The 20,389-nt window shown below is 45.4% G+C and overlaps 1 protein-coding gene across 2 annotated transcripts in view; it reads right to left on the minus strand.

Moving 5' to 3' along the window:
- The window catches only part of LOC125022241 (zinc finger MIZ domain-containing protein 1-like), a 123,884-nt gene that overhangs the window by 73,901 nt on the left and 29,594 nt on the right, over positions 1-20,389 (minus strand). For both annotated transcript variants that reach the window (XM_047608720.1, XM_047608721.1), the window contains exon 2: positions 16,301-16,399. The gene's annotated coding sequence lies outside the window, so the exon portion shown is untranslated. The remainder of the gene's footprint in view (positions 1-16,300; positions 16,400-20,389) is intronic.

Genomic DNA, 20,389 nt, shown 5'->3' on the forward strand with positions numbered 1-20,389 from the left:
CAATTGTTCTCCTCCCTCCCTCCCTCCCTCCCTCTCCCTCTCTCCCTCTCTCTCCCCTCTCTTTCTCCCGTTCTCTCCCTCCTCTCCTCCCAGTGCCACAGCCTGCAGCTGTTGCGGCTGATGTCATTTTTTGATAGGATTTTTGTCTGTGCCTGCTTGTTGGTTGCTGCCTCCCTGCCTAAACAAATGCAAACACGGCGAGGGCTCATTTAAGCTGCGAACATGAGGATCTTTCATGTGGGACACGTGGAGGAGGAGGAGGAGGAGGTGGAGGAGCGATCGCGAACGCTGCTCTCATGCAAACCTGAGACGATATGCAAACGCCGGTTTGTTCTTTTGACGTCTTCCTGGTGTCAGTATGAAAAGAGTCTCGCCTCGCAGCGGCACAAGAGGACACCAGGGAGTTCGGCCACTTTAAAAAATAAAATCCCCACTCGTGCTAGCACATTCCCCACGCTCGCTCCTGACCCGCGCGTTTAGCCGGGGCTAAGGAACCGAAACGGAAAGTGCACGGGCGTGTGCCCTTTTTCGACCTCCTCCGATCGCCGTTCGCAGAGCACAGCCCGTTCCCAGTGCTAAGTATCCGCGTGTACTGTAAGCAGAGATGAATCTGTGCCGAGCCACATTTACAAAACAATATCAAGGCTTTCGGTCCTGAGGGTGTTTCAGGGAAAAAAATCCACTGGAGAAACTAATACATCGCTCCCTCCCAGCTACGAGGAGAGATGATGCTAGTTGACAGTTAATTCCCAGCTTTGATTCACTCCAACATGATCGTGGAAAAAAAAAAAAAAAACAACTAAAAAACTCATGTTCCAGGAGAGAGAGAGTGTGTGTGTGTGTGTGTGCGCCGGAGAGTTTATGTCAGAGGCAGATTAGATCACGTCTTAGCTTGTTCAAAAACTACGAATATTTACATTATTGGCTGAAATGGCATCCAAACGAGTGCATCATACCCTCATCCCGGACAGAACAGGGCATGCCTGCAGATTTGGCACATTCTCCAAGACGGGGGTGGTGGGGGTGGAGGGGGGGTTGGAAAGAGAGATGAACATGATACTCGAGTCTTTCTTCTTTTGTGGTAATGTATCTTAAAAATGAGCAATCTCACGAGATTGGACGGATTGAAAGCGGAGACGGTGATAAATAAAATCCCCGTCCGTACGTGCGGCGGCTGTTTTCCCCCGACCTTGAAATAACTGCCACTTATGAAAAGCTGTTTTGGTATGAGAGACACCGATTATAGCCCATTTCTAGGCCAGCACGTAATCAGTGTCCAAGTTCCAAATCAATGACCTACTTCCGAGCGCGCGCACACACACACACACACACACACACACACACATATATATATATATATATATACCCACTGCACACACGCTCTGAGGCAAACTCTCCTTTAACAGCTCAGCGCGGAGAAAGACAAGGAAATCAAAAACGTGTCTCGAGCGCGGATATTTGGGAAACCCTAACGAGGGTTTCAGCGGGATTTCATAACCTGAAGGTGGCCGAGGCCCCCTTTGACGCTGGCTGGCTGGCAGAGGAGGGGGCGCCGGGGGTCACGAGCGCCAGAGCTTTTACTGGCGAGGGGAGTTTCGGATGCGACCTGGATAAAAGCGGCCGGCGCCGACTTCCACGGGCTCCCGCGCCGAAGAGGAAAACGCGAGTGGCCCGGCTTGGGTAGGCGAGGTCAGGACTGCACGGAGCGCAGCCCCAGCGTGCCGGTCCTTAATGCAGTGTCGGCTATTTACAGAAGCAGCCCCCTCCTCCTCCTCCTTCTTCTTCACCCAGTGCCTCTACAACCCCCTCAAGCAGATCAACCACCACCACAAAGCTCCACGTTCCATGCAGTCATGCAGACAGATGGAAGGAGACTTCCCAGAGCTTTGTCCTCTACAACCAAGAAATGCTTCACTCCCCCCCCCCCTCAACCACCCACCCAGCCGCCCGCCCCCTACACGCTCCCAACCCTCCACACATCTCCTGACTGTATTTCTCCAAATGAGATCTTGTTTGACCCGTGGACACAAACATTCGGCATGAGCCGGAGAAGACAGGGAGGCTAAATGAGCTGTCCATACATACACATGCTGCTGTCATGTGGAACCGCCCCAGACAGGCTGCGAGGGCTGATGACAAAGCCAGACCGGCAGCGGCGATTTAACGAATGGAGGACACTAGGTTACGAGCGCCTGCCTTTCCTCTCGCAAGGCTTCCCTCTTTAAAAATGGGTCGGTTCACCCAAATGACAAAAAAAGCATATTTTTTCCTCACTTAACGAGCTACACTCACATCCAAGCAGAAAGCCTTTTTTCTTTTTCAAGTTGGTGTTAAACGCATTCCAGTGTTCAACCAAAATCTAAATTGAGGCTCCAGTGCTCTGATTTGGACAAATCAGGAGGGTTTTTTCCCCCAAAAAGTTACAATCTTAATTAGACGGTTTTGATTTTATTTGCTCGGTTTAGACTAACCAGCTCAGAGATTTCTGCTGCCACAAACCTCACTTGACTCCTGAGCTTTAGGAAGGAGCTGCGTTGCAGGGTTGGAGCCAGAAGTTCAAAGAAACGAGACGAGAGGATGTGATGATGGCTGATTTGAACTCGGGCAGCACAGTGGTGTGGTTCGAGTCCTCAATGCGTCTACGTGGCTGTAGACTGGCGACCTGTCCAAGGTGTACCCTCCAGCCCCAACCTCGACTCTCGAAATGAATGATTCGAACTTGCTCCTCTTATAACTGTTGCCCCAGAGCTTCACAGATTATCCTGACACGTTTTCATGAAAGGATATCTTGCAGATGAGTTTATTCTTAATATCATTCTTGCATACTTTGCTACCAGAAAAATATGTTCTAATGGTTGAGCCAAACTCTTAAAAACACGTCGCGTCATTTTTTGTTAACTTCTCCTTTTTTCTGTTATGATGTGAATTTTTAATACACTGGGATACCGTATTGTATTTGACTACATAGAGTTCGTAAATCTGCACCACGAGACACTGTTTCAGACCGGACCATTTTCAATTCAAGGTGTGGTGAAGATGGAAAAGGCCCGAAAAAAAATGAACCGGCAGAAGGCAAGAGGATTCGTGATTTTTTATGAATTTGAAAAAAAAAAAATGATGCGCGCATACTACAATTATTACGGTAGTTGATCACGCTGTTATCGATGTTACAGACATAGTAGTTTAAATATGTTTAAATTTTAATAATAAACATCTTCATTTTATCTTGATAACATTTCATTTATTTTTTTTTATCTCCAAGCTGTAAATCTCCCCTGGATTTCCGCATCAGCAGGAGGCGCTAACACGGATCCACGCAAACCCGTTTTACTACTAGCGTGCGATTATTCTACAATATTAACTCATCATCACCGTAAAATAGTCCATCCTTAGTCAATCTACTGCATTAATTTCTCTCTCAACCAGTAGAAAATGGTGTTAAAACGCGTGATTATGAATAGAAAAAATAAATACCGTAATATACTTTGGTACCCTCAGAATTTTGAAAAACACTGTTATATACATTTTTGGTCAAACCGCCCAGCCCTACATCATTTAATGTTTTTATTTATTTTTTTTTTCATCCACTTTTTATAGACATTACATGGCTTCTGCAAGCCGAGTAAAAACATCCACATAATTGCTGGAATGTGGTTAGTACTTTGTCCTGCTGAACCATCAAGAAGAAGCCCGGGGCTGTTACATATTTTGATGCAATCCTCCGTGTCTGTGTGTGGTGTTGCAGCCTGCCGTTTCTCTGGAGAGCATTGATCCAGCATAATGACTTTTGTAGAGGGTAAAAAGAGAAAAAAAGAAAAAAAAAAAAAAACACCTTTTCCACAATGGACAGCCTTGTCTTCTGCCATACTTGTTATCAGGTTTAGACAACACGGGAACAGAAGATGAACATGCCAGCGAGTAGGCTAATCCTTCCCCCCCTTTTTTTTTTTTTTTACCCCCTCCTCCTCCTGCTGCAAGGTACATCAGGTTTTGTCACTGAATCAGGGCAAAAACCCATTATATGCTGAAATGATATATAAACAAATCAATTTTTCCCCGTTCACGCATGGGTTCACAAAACTATTCCTCAAGCCCAGAGGAACAAAATTAGTTTGGCTGAGGGAAACCGAACGAAGGGAACCGCGCGTGGGGGGGGAAAAGTGATGGTGAACTTTTTGTTTTTTTTTATTTATCAATGAAAAAGCAGAGTTAACTGTTCACTTTGGCTTAATCACTGGAGACCAAATGAACGACTTCCTTTTTTCTTCCTTTCGCTCGGTCTCCCACAAAGGTTAAACGGGTATATCCTGCCAAATGTGACCTTCTTCAACTCGAGGAGTAAAAAACGTTGAAAGCTGTCAGGAGCCGGCTACTGGAGCATTTTATCCAAATTCAAAGCAATTTAGAAATGATTCTCCATCTAGAGTTGAGGAGCATTAAGGGCCACTGTCCTGCCCGGGGCATTGTCGCCTCACAAAGACCTCAAAGCGCAGTTTGTGGTGAAAAAGCAGAACAAATGGGGATTACAATATTTGAGGAAATAGAGTCTTTCAGTTGACCTACATCCCCCACAGAGGCTCCAAATTATAATCCCAGCGTACATGTTCGGCTATTGAATTTTTTTAGATTCTGTATCGGAAGCATGAAATTGCGTTAGATGGCAAATAAACGGCTAAAAAAAAAAAAAAAAAAAAAAAAAGGAGATTAGAGGATAGAGATAGTGACAGCACTTTACTTTACACGCGGAGGCTGAAATGATTTACAGTTTATTCGGTTGTGTTCCAACCCGACGGCTTTAGATCCGAACATCTGCATTTACAGCATTAACGCTCTCCGTCGACTGAGGAATCCAGCTGTGAGCTTACCAAAAAAATTAAAAAAAGACACATTAAATTATTCTTTAGCAGCAGATTCTAAAGGTCTGATTATTTGTTGAACCCTGCACTTTAACACTTGAAATCAATTAGTGCAGGGCCGCGCGCACACAAACAGATTTCGAGCGGTTAAACCGAGTAATGATTTAATGCACGGGCATCCTCGAGCAAAGACCAGCGCAGTAATCGCACACAAACAGCTTCCATTAACGGTTTTAGTGACGGTGGTGTAGTTGTTCTTTTTTTACTCTTTTTTACTTTTTTTTTTTTTTTTTTATAGATCCAAATCGACAAAGAGTGGATTCTGAGGCTCTCTTTCCTCCGTGCCTCCGCTGTAAATAACGTTTTCAGATGAACGTGAGGAGATTTAAAAAAGGAGAAGTGCAAAATAAAGTGACACTTCCTTCTGTTTTTTTTTTTTTTTTCTTTTCTGCTGCACGTTAGGAGTAACCGCACGTTGGAAGGAGGGACGCGCGGTTTTAAATTCCATCTGAATTCTGCAGTTTGACGACTCTTATTCTGAAAAAATAAATAAATAAAAACAAACGTGATTGTGACTTCATGTCAGTTTAGGATTTAATTTTAATTCAGGGGTCTTTAAGGTTTTTTAGGCTAAGGACCCCCAAACTGACCCCCCTACCTACTATATGTGCTCTATATTAAACTTGGCCTAGTGCTACTTAGAAATATATTTTATAAATATAAATAATTAGCATCATTTTGCATCCAATATTAAGCTATTCAAATAATACGCAGGTTAAAACAACTTGTGCAACAGTAGGGTGTGACTGCCATAAACATGGCTCAGCAGCGTTAGGGGCGGAGCCTGCAGGAGGCTTTGATTGACAGGTCTCAGCTAGCATGGCGCTGTTGTTGACTGAAAGAAAACACCGTCTGCTACTAAAATATGTTGAACTCACGTTAATGTGCATTTAAAGAAATTTAAATGAATGTGGGAAAATTGTGGTGAAAATTAAAAAAAATATATATATATAAAAAATGTGTAATCAACCAAAGATTTTGCGACCCCCATGCAGTAACTCGGCGAGCCCTCTAGGGGCGGCGGACCCTATGTTGAAGACCTGTGCTTTCATTTATTATTCTTAAGGAATTTGTGCTGCCTTCTTTTGTGCTTTATGTCTAATCTCCATAGAACTTATAATCATTGTTGTGTTAATGTGTAAAATAGTGTGCGACAGAAAGAGAGAGAGAGAAAGAAAGAGAAGGAGTGTGTGTGTGTGTGTGCGTGTGTGTGTGTGCGTGTGTGTGTTTCTGTGTCTGTATGTTTACGAAGCCTCAGGAAATACCAGGCCCTGACTCTCCAGCTCTTCAGGCTCATGTGACTGGAAACACACAGGCCAGATTGTTTGCATGTTTGCTTGGGAGTTGGAGGTGGGAGGGGTGGTGGTGGGGGGGTTGATAAGAACATTTGGTTAGAAAGAAATATCGAAGCAAAGACCCGTGCGTCTGAATCTCACCCCACGTGCTCTAGGTGAAGCCCGGTTTTAGCCGCTTAGCACGCGCTAAACTTTTTCGTTTGCATGGCGACGCCCCGCCGTTTGCATCGTCGCCCCCGTGGCGATCCGCCGCCACTAGCCTCCGTCGACTCGCTGCTCCCGTCGAATTAGCATAATGCAGATGCAGCCGGAGTCGGTAACCTTGCTGCTGCCGCTGCTGCTGCCGCTGCTGTTTACAGCAAACACACACAAAAACGCCGTGGGAGCTGCATCGCTCGACAGTTTTATCTTTTCCTGCGCCGCCGCTCACATATCAAATCATCGCCGAATCCATTCCCAGTTTTACGCTGAGCGTCATGAGGGAAACCATTAATCCGATTTCATGTAAATCGTGCGACTTTGCGGCGGCTGGACGAGCGCAAAAGTTGTCACCCAGGATTTTAAAAGGCGAAAAACACGAGGCCCCGTTTCCTCGTTTTCTAAGAACATTTCTAATAAGCCTCGTTAAAGGTCAGCGACTCATAATTACTACTCAACCTTTTCCCCAAACTGTAAAGGCTAAACAGTGGTGGCAGAGATGTAAATATTAGGAGGAAAGGCTTTAATCTCTCATTTCCTTGTATAATAAATATTTATTTGTGGATGTCCACAGGAAACAAAGTATTGTAGACTGCACTGAATGAGGGACTGAGGTTTTTTGGACGCGTAAGAGAAACAGGGGATGAATCCGAGAACAAAAAAAAAAAATCTGGACGCCGACATTAAATTAAATTCTCTGTGTGTTTGTGCCTCGCACGCAGAGATCTGTTCCGTCGTTTGAACATTTTCCCCCTTTGATAGTCGCCATTAATCTCCCCAATAGATGCCATTACAGATGTCATTAAACGCGGCGTCCGGCAAAAAGGTGCGAGCGGACGCTTTGAATAATTAAGTCCTCCTGTTCGTGCTGCGGGGACTCTTCTGATCACAGCTCAGGCCCGGCGACGCGCTCCGTTGCGATTGGCTGACGCGAGGTCACTGTCTTAAGAGACCTCGCTCTAATATCCAGCAGCAATTAGCGGCCGCTGCGCAGGTGCCGCAAATGTTACTGTGTGATAGAAGGAGGAGGAGGAGGGAGGGTGGAGAATGACCTCAGGTTGTGATTTAATGTTTTCTGTGCGCAGGCAAAAAACGGAGCACAAAGACCAAGTGGTTATCCGGTGGTGATCACATCACATGGCCGCATGGAAAAAAACAAGGACGGGTTATAAAAACACAGTTATAAAACATAAACCGCACGGAGTAGCGTACAATTGGTTTCATTATCCTCCTGTCTTGGATTCTTGAGATTTCAATTTATTTCCAGATGCCGAAGACTGGGTTGACCTTTCCGCAACGAGAACGTCTCCGGGAAACAGGCTGCGGTGACCATTCGTGGGTTAGATAAGTTTCAGCATGGAAACGGACGGACTCTTTCAGCTTCATACACCTGCGTGTGCGTAGATTCACACCGATCAGGCGTAACATTATGTCCACTGAGAGGAGAAGTTAACAACGTTGAGCATCTTGTGATAATTTAATGTTCTGCTGGGAAACTTTTGGACCTGATATTCATTCATGTGGATGTTACTTAGACATGTAGCACCCACCTAGACCAGACCAGACCACCCCCACCCCATAGCAATGACCATTCACCGGATCCTAAACTAATAACATTCTGTTGCCAGAAACCACAGGACACCCTCAGATAGGCCCCTGTCCATTCTCTTTCTATACAATACTAGGAAGGTGGTCATAATGTTACGCCTGATCGGTGTATATACAAATGGAACTGGACAAGTCTTGCAGCAGCTTTGGTCGGCTCTTAAAGGGCCAGCGTGTGGGATTTAGTGGCATTTAAAGATTACACATCCGGAAGCTGTGGCTCAGTAATCACAGGGTAAGAGGTTCAGTCCCTGACCAACCAATGACCGAAGTGAATCAGAACCAGAATTCACTCCCAGCGGCCAGAAAGCGCTTTGTGCAGCAGCTTCCACCACTGGTGTGTGAGTGAGAATGAATGAGAAACACTGTGTATGGCATATAAGTGGACACCCCTTCCCTGTTTTATTTGTTTTTTTGTTTGTTTGTCTGTTCTGGGCTACTGTAGAAACCTGCTACGGAGAGGACCTGTGCCCTATGTAGTTATAAAGGATTCATTCAAGACGCACCATGTGAGGATCGAGGGAGGGGGGGCGACCACTCCCACTGGAATAAAAAAAAAGAAAAGTGACAATGGAGGAAAACACACAGCCCTAGAAAAGACTACTGTCTCCATCCGAACACGGCAGCGACAAAGGAGTCAAACAGAAAGTCCCCGTCAGAGAGACGGACGCCGAAAAAACGAGCTCGGCAGTCGACTCCGCCATGAGTCAATCCATTGTGAGGAGCCCCGGCGCACAAGTCGAGCTCCCAGTGAATCAGAGCAGTCAGCTGCCATCCGCCACCTCGAGGCACAGGGCCAGTCTAGCACAGGACCGCAGACATGTGACCGGCCGGTCTCACACAACCCCACTTACTGTACTGCGACGGGAGACACTGACAGCGAGCTCTCAGACGGGCCTCTCTCTAACGTATTACCTTCAAAACATGTTTGAACAGGGTTTCTCAGCTTATGCAGCCCGCGCGGATAATATACCGCCGCGATGTAGGGGCAGAGGCAGCAGGTGTTTGTAAATCTATAGATAACTGTGACTTGTGATTTACAGTCTGCTGTCAGGAGGGCGCGGTGACATCAATACTGCAGCGGGAGTTTGTCCGAGGCCCTCGGCGAGGACACCGAAATATCTGCGCCTCCCGCCCCTCGTCCGCTGTCAAGCGATACGCGACGCCACACGTGCAGCTGTCTAAATATTGCTCCTCCTCTTCATCTCGCCATTCCGCCGTTCCGCCTTCTCCGTCCCGGAGATGAGTTAAGGCCGGGTTCGACGTCCCGCGTTTTGGTGCGCCGTCGTCATGTCAACGGTTCCCGAAAGAAGGAGGCGAGGCCGGGAATAGCTCACCTACTGCCGTCCAACTTTTTCGGGCTATAACCAGCCCGCGCACCTGTGCTCCAGATGATCCCGTAGCTCACCGCAATTAGATTATTCCAAAAGTGAATAATATTTCCTACGAGGCGCTGCGACATGGAGTCACCGCTACGTCGCAATAGAGTGCAATTAGACGTTTAATGCGGTTTGTATAAGAAGCCGGGCTAAAGCTAATCTCATAAAAAAAAAAAAAAAGGACAAACAGAGCCATTAAAAGTCCTCTGCTCTTTACTTCATTACTGGCTCAGCTTGCTCTCCTTATGCAAAGAGTCCCCAGGTGCATGAATGTTTCATGGCCACCCTGCTGCCTGCTCCTCTCTTGCTCAGATTCAGCCTTTCTCCCTCCTCCTCCTCCTCCTCCTCCCTCAGGAAGCACAAACTCCGCTGTCAATTGCACTCACTTACACTCTGCTACCGTCATCATCAGCCATTAGAGAGGGTCGGATGGTAGGGGGGTGCGGGGGGGGGGGGATAGGCGGCACATAAGACAGCTGTTTTGCCTTGATGACTCAATCATCCCCTTCAGTGGGATTAGCATCAGTATCATCATCCTCATCACCGCCTTTGATCCCAAAAATTACCAAAGAAGTCTGAAATTGACGCCTATCAGCCCGTCTGATGAATTCCTGAATATTCAAAAAAAAAAAAAAAGCAAAAGCAAAAAAAAGAAGAAAAAAGATCCGACTTTCATTGTGTAACAGTCAATCATTGCTGCACGCTTGAGGAGATAAACCGATAGGCATCAAAAGGATCAAATTCCTTTGAAAGAACCGCATTACGTTCAATTTCACACTTTAGAAGGTGACAAAGTGCTGTATGCTGAAAAACTGTAAATACAAAAATATCAGTCCTGGATCAATGCTTGATATAAAGCTGGTGCCAGGAGGAAGACATAGCTTAGCTTAGCTTTGCTTAGCTTAGCTTATCAGGAAGACTGGAAGCAGGCAGGAAGAAGTAAATAATAAATTAAAATCTATCAATCCCTTACTCTTAATATTTCATATTAAGTGTTCAGATCACACAAATAAGACTTTACATCATAGGTGTTCAACAGGGGATCTGTGACCCCCAGGTGGTCCACGGAGGTACTGCAGGGGGGGTCACAAAATCTTTGGTTGATTAAACATTTTTATTTATTTTTTTTTATTCCCCCATAAAATGCGACACAAAATGCGCCACTACTTGCTAACTTAATCGTCTGGCATGTAAAGATAGTAAACATGTAGCGTAGAGTAGGATTTTAGAGATTATTAGCTTAAAAAGCAACAACTAAGTAGTTCACTCGACGTCGCTGTAAAGCTCAATTAAGTCACATTGAGCTTAAGTCAAGCTCAATACGCTAGGCTAACATTTACAAAATCGTGTGTTGACAAGGGTCATTGGCACGACCTCTTCCACTTTAAATATAACGATTCCATTTGACAGATTTCTTAAAATACCACTCGTGACCTTCAGCTACTTCATATAGCACTGAAAGCATTGAAAAAAAAAATATCTGAAAAGCAACAAAATTAATTTATGCAGTGGAGAAAAAAAAAAACATGAACGAAACCCCTAATGAACCTCAACTGCATCAAATGGGATCTGGGTTTACATTTGTCATCCTGCTGTAAATATATCTTCAAACTGGGCCACATGAATGGCAGTCAGATCAGCTGATGTGCTAATTCAAGGCCCCCGAAGCGCTGCTGCTGCTGCTGCTGCCGCTGCCGCTGCTGCTATCATCACTTCATTTGCTTTACACAGACACATTACAAGTAGCGTATTTAGTAGAGGCTGTGGAGGGTCTTGGTGGTATTGTTGGAGCAAAATATGCACCGACTTGACGGGAACCCGGTTTGACAGACAAAGGGAAAGGCAATAATATTGTGGCATTAGCAAGGAGAAAGGTTAATGCGGTTGCATTTCGAGGTAGAACATTCAGAAGCCAACAACGTGTCAATGCCAAGTGTTCTTAAACCACATTACGGCTTGTCGTTAAATTAATTTGCCGGCTGTGAAGCGTAGCTCATTCAGGCTATTCATCACAAGCAGGAAATTGACAAGTTATCCATGGATGCCGTGTGAAAGGGATATCGGCTTTTAATTTTGCATGAAAGGAAGCACTTGCTTAACGCTCTCCGTTTTGTACCCGGCGTTTTTTTTTTGAGCGGAGGCAGGTAGATAAGCGGAGATGGATTGTGAAAGGACGATCCGACGGTGGGGGGGGGGTCACAGAACAACGGCTTCCTCCTGGCAGAGGAGAACATCTGGCCCCCGAATGCAGGAGGCATTTTGTATCGCCGCAGCACCCCTTGTCAATCAGACATGATCCGGCATGTCACCGATATATCACCGGCGGCTCGGAGCGCCTCTGCCGGGTCTCTGTTTGGGGTGCATGTGTAAAAGGGTTTGTCTGTGAGAAAGTGGAGATGACTCCAAAGCTATTTTTAGTCCGGTACACCGAGTTCTGCCTCTGTGTTATGCCGCTCTGTTCCTAGGACAGGCAGTCGGGTCGTCAGCGGCGGCGGCAGAGAGAGAGAGAGAGAGAGAGAGAGAGAGAGAGCACGGCGATGGCTCCGGCTCTGCTCTCTGACCTTGCCCCCCTCTCTCCGCCTCCCTACATCAGCGGGAGAGACTTACAAGATTCCTGGGCGGCACTTTAGGGGAGGCTATCTGCAGAAAGGAGACGCTTTCCTGACGGACGCCGTGTTCGTTCCCGTCTTTTTTTCTCCCCCGGTGACTAATGGGCTAATAATTCAACCGTCACTCCAGGAGCGTTATCTCGAGCCGTCTCAAGGGAATACCACCCGGGAACAAAGTCAGCCCTTAAAATAAAAAAATAAATAAATAAAAAAAGAAGATCTGCTCGAGATTCACGAGCTTGCTTCTTCTTTTTCTTCTTTTTAAAATAAAGTTATTGTGAAGCAAACAAGTTGGAGGCAGACAAAGAAAAGAAGTTATTGAGAGAAAACTCCCCCGAAGAAAGATAAGAGATGTATCTCTCAAACGTGCTGGGAGAGTGAAGCCTTGCTCAGGTGCTATCTCGTCATGCTCAGTTACTCGTCAGCGCTGTACAGGAAAACCATCTATCTGCTCATCTGATACACGCAAACAATAAATCTTTGAGTAACGCTGACAGAAAACCTTGAAGTGAAAAATCCTTGGGCATAATAATAGTTTAACACGTTGTTCAATCCATTCCACTTTTTTTTTTTTTTTTTATTATTGAGAAACTGTTAGTTAAAGTAAGTTGTGAATTCCTGCATTTCCCAGAATGATTCTCGACGCTGGTAACAAGGATTTTTAGAAAACTCAGACGGCCCGCGTGCACTTCAATCGCTCAAGCTGCTGTTTGTGTAGAAACGGGCTTTTGAAAAGAGGACGTCCCTCTCAGATTCTAGGGGAAGTGAAGTTGTTTTGAACTACGCTGTTGGCACTGATGGTGCAGATAAGTAAAGCAAATATTCACTCTCCATGGTAGCTGCACTGGAAATATCTTGTCATGTCACATCATGTAAGTTTGTTTCTGTTATCCTGAGGGATAAACGGCGGCTGCCGGACAACAAAACATTTCCCCGAAGAAATGCACTTTGCGCCTCATCGTGCGCTTTACGTCCTTGTTTCCACTCCGTTCCGTTGCTAGTCCCTCGAAAAGACTGTCGATACAAACAATTACCACATGTTGTGTTTTCAAAGGCTGCGTCATTGCCTTGTGTCTAACAACTCGAGTCTTTGGTTTAAAGTTTGTGCTTCACTTTTGAGGAGCTGTCATGTCATCCATTTTTTATACAGTCTATAATGCGCCCAAAAATTGCACGTCTGTGCGCAGTTTACACCAAATTTAGATTATAATAACAAAACAGACATTTTAAATGGTGCTTTTTCCTTGTTTTCCCCTATACTTTTTTTTTTACATTATTTATTTCTCACTAAACACGGCGCTGGTCCCCCCCGAAAAGATTGTCAACACAAAAGATTACAGATCTTCTTCCTCTCCAGGTCCTTTTATCTGCCTCTAAAGTGAGAGCTCGTCTGTAATTTCTGTTTTCACACAGTAAACAGATCATAAAAAAGGTCGAGTCCCGAATGTTGCCCTGTTTCGTCCGACCCCCACTGAAGTTTCGACGCAGTTTTTGTCAAAATCAAAGCTCGCGAAAGTGACGTTTTTGAACTTCAATTCAAGAGTGTGTTTTCCCACAACTGTTAACAGTTTTACAGGGGGTGAGTTCGTACATTTCCCCTTCAGAGCACCTGCTCCAGGAAACACCCGTGCGCAGACACCGCAAGCAGCCTCGTCACACTTATCACTTTAACAGCCCGTCATTCAGAGCCCTGGGATAAACAATAAAACCTTTTCTGCCCCGTCATGTGCTTGTTTAATACAGTACTTCCACTTGACTTAACACCAGCCAGAGAAACGAGGGAGTTGTGATTGTGCCTGGGTGTGAAAACTGTTGCAAAGCATTAATTTGTCAAAATGCCTCTCTGTTATTATGTTCAACAAAAATCTCTTCAGGATAAGGGTTCACTCCAACAAGTGCTGATTATCCTCCTAATAGGCTTGAATGTTTTTGAAGCCTGAAGTTAAGTGGCAGGCTCTGCTCCCTTTGTTTTGCCTGAGCAGAGCAAGAGAGGTGGAGGGGGGGTGGGGTGAGGGGGGGGGCTAGGGAGAGGGAGGAGGAGGGGGGGGCGGTGGACATGTGCATGGAGGCCAGGCCCTCTATCCTTCCTGTTCGGTTACCAGAGGCCTCTCACTTATCAGTTCCAGATCTCACAAGAACAGAGAGAAACAGAGACCACTGACAGGAAGGGGATTTTTTTTTTTTCCCCCTCGCGTCCCCCCCCCACCCTCACCATCCACCCTCTTTTTCCTTTAGCAAAGTTAACAGAATGTCTGCACCTTCACATTTCACAGGGGGAAGGCAGTAACTCATTAGGGCTTACCCCGGCACAGCAGAGAGAACCTGGCAACGTTCAAACGTGAATGAAACCGGGCGAAAAAGTATTAATTGATTAATCAAGCAGAATAAAAAAAAAAAAATTATGGCGATTATGTTATATTACGTTTGTGGGAATAGAGAGTAAATTACAGATTCAAGGATAAATAGTAATCTTTAAAGCAGGAGATTGCAGACATCATTTGTCATCTTTATGTGAGAACGTTTGCAGTTTCTTCTGACTCTCGCAGCCTCTCCATCAAACCCGAGCTATAACCCCCCCCACACACACACACCGCCACCCCCGCCACCCTCACGCAGAGGCAACAACGAGAGGAAAAAGTCTGTCACTGAGAGTGAGACAGAGAGAAGCACTCATGTCATATCCCTGCTCATGTTGCCTCCCTACTCCGTTTCATTTGCTATCACTGTCTACCTCGCCTGACATTTCCACAATAATCACTTTGGTTTATCCCACTCAGCTGTGTGGCAGGCAGATGTTTGTCGGTAGTGGGGGGGGGGGGGGGGGGGGGGCACCGTATTTCTCTGCATTCACGCTGCTATAATCAAGATTAAACACTCTTATCTATGCAGTGTGTGTGTGTGTGTCCCAATTCCTAATCCATAGCTATACTGTATAATACAGTGGGCAAACCAATTACATTCCCTCCCCACGACACAACCGAGCGCTAAGCTACACATACGACGATGAGGATACGACCCCCGATGAAGATGATAGTCGTGACCTTTTTTATTTTATTTTATTTTTTTTGCCTGCGCTCGTGAGTGTGGAACGCTTTGTTACCCAAGGCCCTGCAGGAGCTCCTGATGAAACCAACATGTTCCGCAAGGAGAGTTGACGACGGCCACACACAAGCTGCTGTGTGCCCCCCCCCCCACCTCATTTACCAAAGACGCCGTGTTACAGTGGAGGACGGCGCACGTCGGAGAAAACTTTGTGGCTCTTAAATCACCGCAGTGACAGGGGGAGGCTAATATCCGTTTCCCGTAACAAGCTTTTTTCAATTCCAGCTGTGGAATGTCACCCCCCCCCCCGAAAAAATACATTTCCGGCAAAGCTGTATTTTGGTTAATTAAGAAGGTCCCTGAAACAGTAATATATTGTGCACACACGTAACTGTATGGTGTAACTGTCAAATGACTAACTGTTGCACATACATGACTAATTATTGTGCTGCAATTTGCATCTCAGACTCAGACGTTTACTCCGTTTATGTTTTCCGGTCTTTGGTTGCAATGTGGAAACGTCGTGGATAACAAGTACAGGCGGACGAGTGTTAGCAGTGTCTGAATGACAACATTAAGTCAAAGCAGTAATCAGAGGAGCGTGCACTTGTCGATCATAACAACGTCTGTAGTTTCTCAAAAGTGTGTCGTGCTGCGTTATCTTAGCCTACAAGTGTTACATTTCCCAGGTTTGAGTTTGGGCTAAGTGCCATGATATTTGCAGCCAGCCTCCAGTTATGGTTAACATGCTAGCATGCTAGGTTATGCTAGTAGTTATGCTAACCAGTCACTACAAGGCTAACTAGCTTTCTAACTAACAGTAAGGTCATTAGCTCCTTTTCTCCAACATATATGTTACTTGTGTCAAATAATTAAACAATATTTCTCTTTGGGACGGTTAAAAGGTGCAAGGGCTAATAAGCTACGTTAGCATTTTCCATTTTGGACTCAGATGCTGTATTTTTTGTGTGAATAGTGTGAACATGGCTGTCACATGTGTGTCAACATGCATCATACAACACAGTGTTTGAGTTTAGCCCATCCACACACATAAAGGGGGTGGGGCTTATTATCCATACTGCAACCAGCCACCAGGGGGAGCTCTACTTCCCTTGGCTGCACTTTTGAGGAGGTGTCACGTCTTCCATTTTTTTATACAGTCTATGCTCTGCACTATTTAATACTATTTATTATCCCTGACACCTGCAGGGTCCTGTATGTCCCACTTTAAATAAAAGAAAAATAAAATACCTCACCTGTGTTGTTTTCAATCCTTGATTCGTCACCACTACAGACCCCCCCACCCATTCACACACCAGGAGGAGAAACTCTCCAGCGCTTCACGTCGTCTGCCCCTGAGGAAAATCACAGGAAGACAAGAAAATACATCAATCACCGCTACATCACCCGCAAATCTCCAAACACTGACTTATTACATTTGCATTTTTTTTTTTTTTCTTCTTGCACCGAAAATCAAGCTCACTCAATAATTTCGCTTCTCACAGATTCCTTTGGGCTTTCACTGGCTTCCATCTGCGCCTCGGTTAACACGATACACTTCCTCCCTGCAAGGATGAGCTCCTTCACGCTCTCGTGCCCATGAAGGACGAATCAAAAGAGCAGCCGATACTTCTTCACATGATCGGCGTGGCATCGTAAACATCCGCCGCGCGCTAAGTTCACTGCCGTGGCACATTCACAATTCACTCCCCGGCCGACGGATAAGCTTATTAAGACGGGCCTTAGCACTTCGCCTGGGTCAGCCCCTTGGAAATGCCCAATCAGGTATTCACACCGAGGTGAATGTTGGTGAAAGTATCACATATAATGCGGTTAAGGAACAAATTAACCCTTTGACTGGGATTGTAACCACACAGTTGATCTTTTTTTTGTAGTAGTAGACAATTATTAATTTTAATACACATTATTAAAATTTCTTTAATAATGACTTCTAGTTATTCAATTTGTAAGAGACACAAATTTGCCCATGTGTGTACACATTACATATATAAATATATATACAAATATCTAAGCTGTGGCTTTTAGACTTAGCACTTTTGAACAAATGCTCCAACATATACATCATACAGTTTCAGTATTTACACTGTATCAATCGCACGCTATTAATATAGATTAAAAATGAATGATATTTAATCGCGATTAATCGTATTTATTAGTGTGAAAGCCAATGGGTTAAACTGCAAGATAGAACAAAGTGAATAGAGTTCATAACCGTGAACTTATCTATGTTCGCTCAAACAACAGAACGTAGACACGGGTTTAATTTTCCTCGATGAATTCAACAATGGAAGCAGTTTTCATTACTGGCATAATAACCATGGGCTAGTTTTAATAAACATGGATGAGCGACTAGCCTCTATACGTGGAGGCCAACGAGGGGCGAATTTATTTTAGCTCGACAAAACTTATCATGCACCATTTCTGAACCAAGAGCCTAGTCAAGATCGTATTTATAAGTGCTTTTGCAGGACATGTGTCATGCACTCGGCGTTTCCTTATACTCTCTCTGGCTTCTGTTGATTAAGAAAAAGGAGTTTATTTTTACTCCCTAAATACTGAGCAATGAAACGTGTGAATGCGTGCGCTCGGGAGTGTGTTACAAATCCTTTCAGAGTATCGTTTTCATCAGGCGTCTGCTTAGTGACACACAGCATGCTGGCCATTTCAGTCCCCAAACCAGCTTTGGTTGACAGGACAAGGTTAATGCTCCAAATATAAAAACTGCCTTACCACAAGGCGTATTTTCACACTCAGCGAGAGGAGGCGGTCCCCTTTCGCTTTGCACTTTTTTAATCCTTCTTTTTTCTTTTTTTTTTTTTTTGATTGGAAGATTTTTCAGGCTGAATTTCTCCCCTGCTGGAAGCGCAGCTCTCTGAAAAGAGAAAGTGGAGGAGCGCTGGGGGCTCGACGGGGTCAGGAGCGGAGGATGAGGAGGAGGAGGGATGGGGGGGGGGGGTTGACGCCGGGTGCCTCCTTTTTTTAAAGCCAGATTCTCCCCAGATACCTCTGTGCTATTCATCAACAGCTTTTCCAGGGCTGTGAAAAATCAATGCGCTCTGCACTGCAAACAGTTCATAATGACGGGGGATGGAGGGGGGGAGAGAGAGGGAAAAAAAAAAAAAAAAAAAGCTCAACTGCAACAGAATTGATTTGTTTAAGTACAATAACACGGCTCTGCAGCGCAGTGAGGAGGAGGCTCGAGCGCCCCAGACAAAGACTGACTGGCAGTATGAAACCACAAGCAGTAATTGATAAACTGCTGGCAAAGTGCAACGCTGAAATACAGAAGCCTGTTATCTAATTAAAGGAGTTTTTCTCCAAATTACCACCTGACAGAGGAAAACACACACGGTCTCAAGTGACGGGATGTATTTTCTTTCACAGAGTAAACTCCCAGTAAAGAGTATGAAAAGAAAAAGGTAATCACGACGTTAACAAGCGCTGGGGGTATCGTGTTTAATCAGATTAAAACCTAACCTCAAGTTATGGATATCGTAAAGATGCTTTTTATCCACGCAGTGCTTTTGGATTGGAGTCTCTCAATCCAATTCATAGCATGAGACGTTATCAGACATCAACGTTTTTTAAGACGACACAAGGTTTCTGCTAAGGGGGAGGAAAGAAAAAAAAAAAAAAGCCTTCACAAGGTGAGATTTTCCTCCTGATACTGCAAAAACCAGAAGCCCGGAGTAAATTGTGTCAAGACAGGCCAGCACAATAAAACATTTCTCCCTCCCGCTTTTAAGCCAGCCACAGAGGTGCATTTATCATTGTTATTATTCCTTCGGAGAGGCCCTCCCAGGTTTAATTGGGTCCTCATGGAGTCAAAATCCCCGCTGTTGCTGTAGCCCACCGGCCCCCCCGCCCCCCCACCCACCCTCCCAAGTCAACAGCGGGTTTTCCTGGCTGCGTGAAGAACAGTCATTCAGCGCAAAGTGGCCGTGAAAGCCGCCGGTCGAGTCGGAAAGGGGCGGGCGGGACGCGAACGCCGCCCGCCGAGCTCGGACAATGGCGCGAGAGGGACACCTGGGGAGAGACTCTCACCTGGCTCCTGCTCCCAGCGCTGAGAGGGAAGCTCTTGAGGGGCCGCGGGGTGTCCGTCCACCCAGCCAGCTCTCGGGGGGGCTATTATATCCAAAGGGGCCACATTTGCATTTTAACCGGTGGATACACCAGGATTTGAACTTATATAGACACGAAGCATGTGAACAAATGTCTTGAAATTAAACGATAAAGCAGCTTAGAGATATAAACACAACTAACGAACGTGCTGTTTGTCGAATTAAATTAAAATTCCCTTTACGTTCCCTTCGGAGTTCAGCGGGAAGGAGCCATTTTAATCACACTATTATGCTCCTCAGTAAATGGCATCCCTGAAACCTTTGACCTCCCGTTCACCTCTCTCAGCAGCGCTGCTTTTCCACTTGGCGTTACCTTGGCACAGAAGTCACGACGCCTCCTTTAGGCTGCTTCCTGTTGTTGATATGCTCGATACGTGCAAGATCAACGGAGATACGCGTCTCCGCTTTTCAAAAGGCGCCTGACACTCGACGTCAAAGGACGGATGACAAACGCTGGGATGACAGTCGAGATGTTTGTAATGATTTTCAGCAGAGAAGCAGATAAAAAAAATAAAAAATAAAAAAAACAGGTATACACAGCCGTGTTCATGTCGCCTTGTAGTCTTGTAGTTTGCTCACATATCCAGTCAGAAGGTGAATATAGACCAAATGCAGCTGCAGTGTGACACTTTAATTGGGTTATTTTAGTGGAATTAAGGCTGAAAGTCGATATTTTTAAAGACTTTACACATCATACCAATGACAGAGCACCAGCAACAAATGCAAATCGTGATCCTGCCTCATGTCACCTCTGTCTGCTCACAAAAAAATCTGCATTTGAACCATTGACTGTATAAACTATGGACGAACCCATCGTGACGTCATCCTCCCGTTGGATCTTGAATCCCAAAAATGAAGCCAAAAGTGAGTGGAGTCTAGGGTCGCCATGTTGGATGAGCATTGCTCCGCCCACACTTAATCCAAATATGGACATGGATGACATGTTGGGGCGGAGCTAACATTGAGACCCACCCACCCAACTCTGAGCTACCTGCTCGCTCAAGCTACCGGGAATGCCGTTAACTATGTAGGAACCTTTTAAACCTTAATAAAAAAAAACTATTTTGGAGGCAGCCTCTAGTGGCACCTCGATGAACTGCAATTGTTTGCACTTTAGCATGGGCTTCATCGCTCAGACCTGGAGGCTGACGCCTGATTTGAACACTACGCCAAGACTAAAGCGAAAGGTCATGTATTATTCTT

Source organism: Mugil cephalus, chromosome 16 (assembly GCF_022458985.1).
Source record: "Mugil cephalus isolate CIBA_MC_2020 chromosome 16, CIBA_Mcephalus_1.1, whole genome shotgun sequence".
Taxonomy (NCBI): Eukaryota; Metazoa; Chordata; class Actinopteri; order Mugiliformes; family Mugilidae; genus Mugil; species Mugil cephalus.